Source organism: Tachyglossus aculeatus, chromosome 22, assembly GCF_015852505.1.
Source record: "Tachyglossus aculeatus isolate mTacAcu1 chromosome 22, mTacAcu1.pri, whole genome shotgun sequence".
NCBI classification, from domain to species: Eukaryota; Metazoa; Chordata; class Mammalia; order Monotremata; family Tachyglossidae; genus Tachyglossus; species Tachyglossus aculeatus.
The window spans coordinates 42,929,902-42,939,306 of NC_052087.1; the positions used below are offsets into that span (position 1 = coordinate 42,929,902).

The following is a 9,405-nucleotide window of genomic DNA, read 5'->3' on the forward strand; positions in this document are numbered from 1 at the left end:
CCTTCCCTGATTAAGCCCTCCTTTCCCCAGCTCCTTCTGCCTTCTGCATGATCTATGCACTTGCATCTTTGACCTTTTGTGCATGTGATATTTGCCCCACCCTTAATCCCCCAACACTTACATACTTAACTTTGAATTGTATATTATAAACTATTTATTTATATTCATGTTTGTCTCCCCTTCTAGGTTGTAAACTTGATGTGGGTAAGGAAACATGTCTACCCACGTTGTACTCTCCCAAATGCTTAGTACAGTGCTCTGCATATAGTAGATGCTCAATAAATGGCATTGGTTGATTGATTCATCCACTCGGGCAAACTGCTTCCCAGAAGCTGCTTTTCAGCTGACATTTTTGTTTCCAGCTGGTCTATCCTAGCTCCAGTCTGTGAGAAGAACAAGATGGCAAAAGCGTATATGGTATTCTTGAGCGCTGTTAGTGACTACTCTGCCCTACAGCCATCCAAAGGCAAGAAACCGAGTCTGAACTCACTCTAAAAAGCTGGCGGCACTCCGACCAATGAACCACTGGAAATTTAGAAAAGCGAATCTCCCAAGCCTGACATTTTCCAAAAAGATGGAGATGAGATTTGTTCATTCAATTTTTTTTTCCTTCAGATGTTCAGGGAAGGGATGGTTCATCAGCTAGTATAATCAACTTAGACAAAACAGCTGTTGGATTCAGGAGTCTAAGTAGAAAGCATTAAAAAAAGAAAAAAATCCAGCCAGACCGAACACTTCTTTTAGGAAAATTATGGCCTGTTGGGAGATTTGGAGCACAGGCTTGTGAGTCAGAGGATGTGGGTTCTAATCCTGCCTCAGCCACTTGTCTACTTTGGGGCCCTGAGCAAGTCACTTCACTTCTCTGGGCCTCAATTACCTCATCTGTAAAATGGGGATTAAAAGTGTGAGCCACACATGGGACAACTTAATTACCCTGTAGCTACTTCAGTGCTTAGAACACTGCTTGGCACATACTAAGTGCTTGGCGCTGTGGCAAGGGGGTCCATTCCAGAGCCCAGTGCCTAGAGGACACCTAATAATGCTCACTGGAAACTGCAGCTCCCTGTAGCATGGGGAGGGTTTGGTTAAGAATCATGGAACCATTTTTTGAGCTCCTACTGTATGCAGAGTCCTGTACTAAGCTCCTGGAAGAGTATAACACATTTGGTAGACACATTCCCTGTCCACAATGAGCTACAGTCTAGAAGACAAGCTTACTCATCCTATTGCATTGTACTCTCCCAAGCGCTTAGTCCAGTGCTCTGCACATAGTAAGCACTCAATAAATACCATTGATTTATTCTTCATCATCATCATCCTCATCATTAGTGGTATTTATTGAGCACTTACAGTGTGCAGAGCACTGTAATAAATAAATAAATAAATAATTTAAATAAATAAATGTATTTAATTAAGACTGTGAGCCCCACGTGGGACAACCTAATCACCTGGTATCCACCCCAGCACTTAGAACAGTACTTCGCACATAGAAAGCGCTTAACAAACTTGATACATGCTTACTATGTGCCAAACACTGTTCTAAGCACTGAGGTCGGTACAAGTTAATCAGGTTGGACCCAATCCCTGCCCAACATGGGGAAGTGAAGTGACTTACCCAAGGTCACACAGCAGACATGTGGTGGTTCTGGGACTAGAACCCACGTCCTTCTGACTTCCAGGCTAGTGGTTTATCCACTAAGCCATGCTGCTTCTCCATTAAATGATTGGGAGAATACAATACAACAATAGAATTGGTAGGCATATTCCCTGTCCATAACCAGGCCAGAACTGTTTTGAAAGAGATGGTTTAGACTTTTTTTCTGAAAGTATCACTTAAGCAGTAAAGCTGACCTGCAACATTTGTTGACAGCAGTCCACCTTTTCCCTCTCAGCTGAGAGGCCTGAGGAGTTGGTCCCAGCCAAAAGTCCAGAATTAAATACTCCAGGGGAAAGAGCAGGTAAGGCTGAGAGCCCAGGGACGAGTTCCAATCCCAGCTCTACCTCTGGCCTGCTGTGTGCCACTAAACCTCCCTGGACATCAGATTCCTTATCTGTAAAATGGGGCTATCTCATCTGCTCTCCCTCCCTCCTAGAATGTGAGCACCATATGGGACAGGGACTGCGTCTGATCTGATCATCTCGTATCTGCCCCAGGGCTTGGCACAGAGTAAGTGCTTAATAAATGCTAAAGTTATTAGTTGAGGACACCAACAGCAAACGAAAGCAGTAAACATCCCTTTCCCACTGAAGCCAGCCAGCAGCTCACAAAAGCAAACAAGGGAACGGATTGCTTTTACTCTTCCTCAGCAAAGAAAACTTGGGAGAGGTTTTTTCCTCAGGCAGGAGTACCACTTGGGATGCTCTGAAGCATGGCAAACGGTCCTCAAACCTCTGCCTGCTTAAAAAATCCCACCGGGGTCCATCCACCTGACCTAATCCTCTAGCCCCTACTCTGAGTGTCCACCTAATAATCATAACGATAATCATAATGATGGCATTTGTTAAGCACTCACTATTTGCCAAGCACTATACTCAGCACTGGGGCAGGTGCAAGGTAATCAAGGAGGACACTTTAATTAAACTGAGTACTGAATAATAATAGTAATTGTGGTGTTTCTTTGGCACTTACTATGTGCCAGACACTGTACTCAGCGCTAGAGTGGAAACAAGAAAATTGGGTTGGACAGAGTTCCTGTCCCACGTGGAGCTCACAGTCTTAATCCCCATTTAACAGATGAGGTAACAGAGGCCCAGAGAAGTGAAGTGACTTGCCCAAGGTCCCACAGCAGATAAGTGGAGGAGTGGGGATTCTGCCCCAGGTTCTTCTGACTCTTAAGCCCAGGCTCTATCCACATCCCAGCTCTGCCAATTGTCAGCTGTGTGCCTCTGGGCAAGTCACTTAACTTCTCTGTGCCTCAGTTACCTCATCTGTAAAATGGGTATTGACTGTGAGCCCGTGGAACAACCTGATCATCTTGTAACCTCCCCAGTGCTTAGAACGGTGCTTTTCACATAGTAAGTGCTTAACAAATGCCATCATTATTATTATTATGCTGCTTCTCCCAAGCACGGAAACCTCCCCAAACAGGCATTTCTCTCCACCTTTCAATTCCTCATCCCTCCTGCTCCCTCAATCCGCTTTCCACCTTGCTTCTCCCATCCCTCTCGCTGCCATCCCCCTGCTCTCCTAAGCATTGAGCCCAGACTGATTCCCTTAGCCATATCCCACTGGTCTACCAGACACCGTGAAAGTGGGACCACAATTCTGTCAAGTAGATCGCGTCCACCTTAAACCATGTTTCACCGGAAGATAGCTTTGCATCTTTGCAGAGCAGGCATCTCCAGACAACGATGATAAAATGTTTTCAGCAAATTAATGCAGAATAGTTTTCCTCTGAGTGCACCTAGTCTGAAGGAGCTCTTGCCTATAGGTCCAGTAAGCCATAAAGGACTTACAGCTATAATTGCATGCAGCCTTGCGATCATATTTTATATTGTGTTCTCCTTCAGCCCCATCTTTAATTACATTTGCGGCAGAAATATTTATCAGATCCCGATTTATTTTTCTGAACTGAACATTTAGGCTGACTCGTCTCTTCCTACCTGCCTTTAAAGAGGGGCAGACAAAAGCTGGACACATCAGACTAATACGGTGAAATCGGGGAGGGCTCTGATATTTTAATACCCTGGAGTTACCTTCTGGCAGCTGAAATGACAAAAATGAAATTTAAAGCACATCTGATTTAACTGTTGTTTGTGTGACTCAAATACCTATGTTTAATTTTGTCTATGGATTGGAAAAAGTTAATTTCAAGCCTTGTTTCTCTTGCTAGCAGCAACAACCTTTTAAACTGAGTATTACTGGTGAACCATATAGAGCTGGTTAAAAAAAAAAACGCTTTTCAGTTCCACCATGCAGTTGCTCGGACGACAATTATGGCAGCTGAAGTTTAATCATAGTGTTTGATAGCTCATTTTCTCAATGTCAACATGAGGCACTGTAAAAAAAAATGAATTCTTTCATTTGATAAGCTGGCTCCACAGCTCTGAGCTCATTCAATAGGAAAACTCTTTCACTGGGGCTGCAGCTTGCATGTTTTTCTTCTTCTTCTTCTTCTCCTTCTTCTTCTTTTTTTTCTTTCTTCCTGAAAGCCACCCAAGAAGAGATTAATCACGAGGGGGGAACTCAGCTTCACCCTCTAGCTGCAGGTCGCAATTTTTATTTGTATGGAATTGGCTTTTGGAAAGCTGAAGGCGGCCTGAGGGCAGGGACCTGATATGAAAAGAACCTAGGAATGAAGCAGCGGGGATTGATTAGCTGACTTCATATCCCACACTCCATAAGCACACTCCAGCCGCAATCTAACACACCGCTGAGCTGAATAGACAAGAGAAATTGGATTCCTTCCTAATATTTAACCTTCAAGTCAGCACTAACAGTTGTTGATATGTTGTTCTACTAGCAAGCTACACAGTCGGGTTTTTCACTCCTGTGTGTGTTTGTGTGTGTTTGTGTGTGTAGATATAAACATGCAGCCAAACGTACCCAGGAGTACATGTGGATATACATATGCACACACTTTCCATGTGCATATGTAGACATGCATATATGGACACATAAATAACACACCCACCCTTATATATGCACATTGACATCGACATACATACACACACCCGGTATAAGTGTAATGTGCTAAACACTAGAAATGATGATACAAGCATAGATTATAGATACTTTCGTATTTTACTTTTGCTTTTCGGTTTCTCAGAAAACATGACTTCCCCAATTTTTCACACAAAAATTTCAGTGAAGACTCTAGTCCAATATTAAACATAAAATAAAGAGAGGGAGTGAGAAAGAGAGAGGGAGGGAGAGAGAGAGGGAGGGAGGGAGAAGGAGGGAGGGGAGGGGGAAGGAGGAAGGAAAAGAAATAAAAGAGTGAGAACCTCATTGTCTATTTCATGCCTTTCAAGGTCTTTTTCACTTGGCCGCTTTTCTTTTACCTGTAATTTTCCCAGTTCATTAATTGGAGGAATTGCCTGGATTTTCCCCAGTGAGGTGGATGCCAGTGGAGTGGTGGTAGCAGGTTTCTGCGAGTTCAAATCCCGGCCAGGGCCCAGAGCAGATGCAGCCCTCTCCAGCATCCTCACCCACCTGTCTACAGGGCGGAAGCCGGGATGCCCAAGCTCCTGGAGGCTGCAACCTGGGCAGTGGAGAGGCCATTTCCCAGAGGCCATTTTGTTGCCCTTCAAACTTCAACAAAATGGTGGTCACCCCAATCCCCCTGCCCCTCTTATCAGAAATGCAGTCCTGCCACGGAGAGGTGGAGACTGAAATCTCAGCCCCCCCCCCCCCCACACACACACACACACTCTCTCTCACACACACTCTCACACATACACACCCCAATACTATTCTTAATTACTTTTGTAAAAACCACAGCAACATGGCCTAGTGGACGAGCACTGGTCTGAAAGTCAGAGGAATTAAGTCAAAGGAAGTCAGAGAAGCAGTGTGGCTCAGTGGAAAGAGCCCAGGCTTTGGAGTCAGGGGTCATGGGTTCGAATCCCAGCTCTGCCAATTGTCAGCTGTGTGACTTTGGGCAAGTCACTTGACTTCTCTGTGCCTCAGTTCCCTCATCTGTAAAATGGGGATTAAGACTGTGAGCCCCCTGTGGGACAACCTGATCTCCTTGTAACCTCCCCAGCACTTAGAACAGTGCTTTGCATTTAGTAAGCGCTTATTAAATGTCATTTTTATTATTATTATTAACTACGTCTATTCCCAGCTCCACCACTTACCTGCTGTGTGACCTTGGGAAACTTTTTTTTTAATGGTACTTGTCAAGTGCTTACTATGTGTCAACCACTGTTCTAAATACTGGGATATCTACAAGTTAATCAGACCACGCATGGTCACTGTCCCACATGGGGCTCACAGTCTAAGCAGGAGGAAGAACAGGTATTAAATCTCCATTTTTCAGTTGAGGAAACTGAGGCCCAGAGAAGTTACTTGACTTTCCCAAGGTCACACAGCAAGTAAAGAGTGGAGCTGAGATTAGAGGTCAGAAGACTCCCAGGCCTATTTTCTTTCCACTAGTTCATGCTATTTCTCTAAACCACTTAATTGCTCTGGGTCTCAATTCCCTCATCCAAAAAATGGGGATTAAATGCCCGTCTCCCTCCTGCTTAGACTATAAGCACTACGTGGGAAAAGGACTGTGTTCTAATCCACGCTCTGCCACTTGCCTGCTGTGTGATCTTAAGCAAGTCACTTGACTTCTCTGTGCCTCAATTTCCTCATCCAAAAAATGGGGATTAAATGCCCGTCTCCCTCCTGCTTAGACTATAAGCACTACATGGGAAAAGGACTGTGTCTGACCTGATTATCTTGTATCAATCCCAGTGCTCAGTACAGTGCTTAGTACGTAGTAAGCACTTAATAAAACACCATAATTCCCCACCCCATGGAGGAGACAGGATATTTGTGCTGACTTGTAAAATAAGGGGCAGTTGCCTGGACCTGTGGGAAGAAGGAATCCAGGTCTGCAGGAGCATTATCTGTTTTTATGGTACTTATTAAATGCTTACTATGTATCAAACACTGTTCTAAGCGCTGGGGTAGATACAAGTGCATTAGTTTGAAACTAATGCAGAGGAAGGAGGATGTAAATAGAGTCTGAATGGGCAGGGACTGTGTCTACCAACTCTGTTATATTGTTATATTGTACTCTCAATCAATCAATCGTATTTATTGAGCACTTACTGTGTGCAGAGCACTGTACTAAGCGCTTGGGAAGTACAAGTTGGCAACATATAGAGACGGTCCCTACCCAACAGTGGGCTCACAGTCTAGAAGGGGGAGACAAAGAACAAAGCAAAACATATTAACAAAATAAAATAGAACAGATATGTACAAGTAAAATAAATAAATAAATAGAGTAATAAATATATACAAACATATATACATATATACAGGTGTTGTGGGGAAGGGAAGGAGGTAAGGCAGGGGGGTGGAGAAGGGGATGAGGGGGAGAGGAAGGAGGGGGCTCAGCCTGGGAAGGCCTCCTGGAGGAGGTGAGCTCTCAGTAGGGCCTTGAAGGAAGGAAGAGAGCTAGCTTGGTGGATGTTGGGAGGGAGGGCATTCCAGGCCAGGGGGATGAAGTGGGCTGGGGGTCAACGGCGGGACAGGTGAGAATGAGGCACGGTGGGGAGATTAGCGGCAGAGGAGCGGAGGGTGCGGGCTGGGCTGTAGAAGGAGAGAAGGGAGGTGAGGTAGGAGGGGACGAGGTGATGGAGAGCCTTGAAGCCCAGGGTGAGGAGTTTCTGCCTGATGCACAGGTTGATTTGTAGCCACTGGAGATTTTTGAGGAGGGGAGTAACATGCCCAGAGTGTTTCTGGACAAAGACAATCCGGGCAGCGGCGTGAAGTATAGATTGAAATGGGGAGAGACAAGAGGATGGGAGATCAGAGAGGAGGCTGATACAGCAGTCCAGACGGGCTAGGATGAGAGCTTGAACGAGCAGGGTAGCGGTCTGGATGGAGAGGAAAGGGCGGATCTTGGCAATGTTGCAGAGCTGAGACAGGCAGGTTTTGGTGAGGGCTTGGATAATAATAATAATAATGACATTTGTTAAGTGCTTACTATGTGCAAAGCACTGTTCTAAGCACTGGGGAGGTTACAAGGTGATCAGGTTGTCCCACGGGGGGGCTCACATTCTTAATCCCCATTTTACAGATGAGATAACTGAGTTGCAGAGAAGTTAAGTGATTTGCCCAAAGTCACACAGCTGACAAGTGGAGGAGCTGGGATTTGAACCCATGACCTCTGACTCCAAAGCCCGTGATCTTTCCACTGAGCCACGCTGCTTCTCCAATGCTCTACAATGCTCTACATACAGTAAGCATTCAATAAATATGGTTGATTGATTGATTGATTGATTGAATTATCCCAAATTCCAGATAAGCAAGATCCTAATAAATGAGGTTACATAGAATTCTCCTTGGGCTTTCCTCTCCGAGGCATCTTGGAAATCAATCAATCAAGCATTTTTTTGGCTCTATTCATTCATTCATCCATTCAATCATATTTATTGAGCACTTACTATGTGCAGAGCACTGTACTAAGCGCTTGGGAAGTACAATTCGGCAACATATAGAGACAGTCCCTACGCAACAACAGGCTCACAGTCTAGAAGGGGGAGACAGACAACAAAACAAAACATGTAGACAGGTGACAAAATCTGTAGACAGGTGACAAAACATGTAGAAAGGTGGAAAACATGTAGGCAGAGAATGTGTCTACCAATTCTGTTATATTGTACTATTCTGAGGACTTAGAACAGAACTCTGCACACAGTAAGCGTGCAAGAAATATGATCGATTGATCGATCGAGTGCGTACTGTGTGCAGAACATTGTACTAAGCTCTTGGGAGAGTACAGTATAACAAAGTTGGTAGACAAGTTCCCTGCTTACAATCTAAAGGAAGCTGATTAATACTCTCAGGCCTATAATAGTAGCAGTGGTGTTTGTTAAGCATTTAATATGTGCCAAGCACTATACTAAGCACTGGGTTGAATACAAGATAGTCAGATCAGACATAGCCACCTGTCCCACATGGGGTTCATGAGCTAAGGGGGAGGGAGAACCGACATTGACTCTCCATTTTACAGATAATGAAAAGGAGCTACAGAGATGTTAAGTGACTTGACCTGTGTTACCCAGCAGGCAAGGGGCAGTGCTGAGATTAGAACCCAGGTCCTCTGACACCCAGGACCTAGCTCTTTCCACTAGGCCCTGCGGCTTCTTTCAGGGTATATTTTCATACACTCATGGCCTGGTGGATAGAGCAAGGACCTGGGACCTGGGTTCTAAACCCATTTCTACCACTTATCTGCCATGTGACCTTGGGCAAGGCACTTCATTTCTCTGGGTTTCAGTTATCTCATTTATAAAATGGGGATTAAGAGTGTGAGCCTTATGTGGGACAGGGGCTGTGTCCAATCTGAATACCTTGTATCTACTACAGCAGTGCTTCTCCCTCTCAGGATCGCACCTGGAGAGTTTCCAGTACTCTACCAGTCTCGGCTATGGGAGGGAGAGTCAAAGCAGAGGCCTATCCATTCCATTCCTAGCTTGGGCAGTGGCTAGTGAGTGGAAGGCCATCTGTTACAAGTCAAAATTCACCTGCACTGGGCAGCAGCGGCATGGAGAGAGTCCAGGGTGGACACTCAAGTTTATCATGTGGAAGAAGGTAGTGGTAAAACACTTCCGTAAATTCATCGAGAAAACTATTCATTCATTCATTCAGTCGGACACACTGCCAGAACAATTGCAGATGGAGAGTGGGGCGTTCTGGGTGAGGTGTGTTCATGGAGTCGCTATGGGTCGGGGATGACTCGA

At 45.0% G+C, this 9,405-nt stretch overlaps 1 non-coding gene across 1 annotated transcript; it reads left to right on the top strand.

The window, feature by feature from the left end:
• The first annotated feature begins 9,040 nt into the window (after positions 1–9,040).
• Positions 9,041–9,179, top strand: LOC119944191. The gene has a single exon (XR_005455692.1). It is a non-coding gene; the product is annotated as a small nucleolar RNA SNORA7 (small nucleolar RNA).
• Positions 9,180–9,405: the final 226 nt, after the last annotated feature.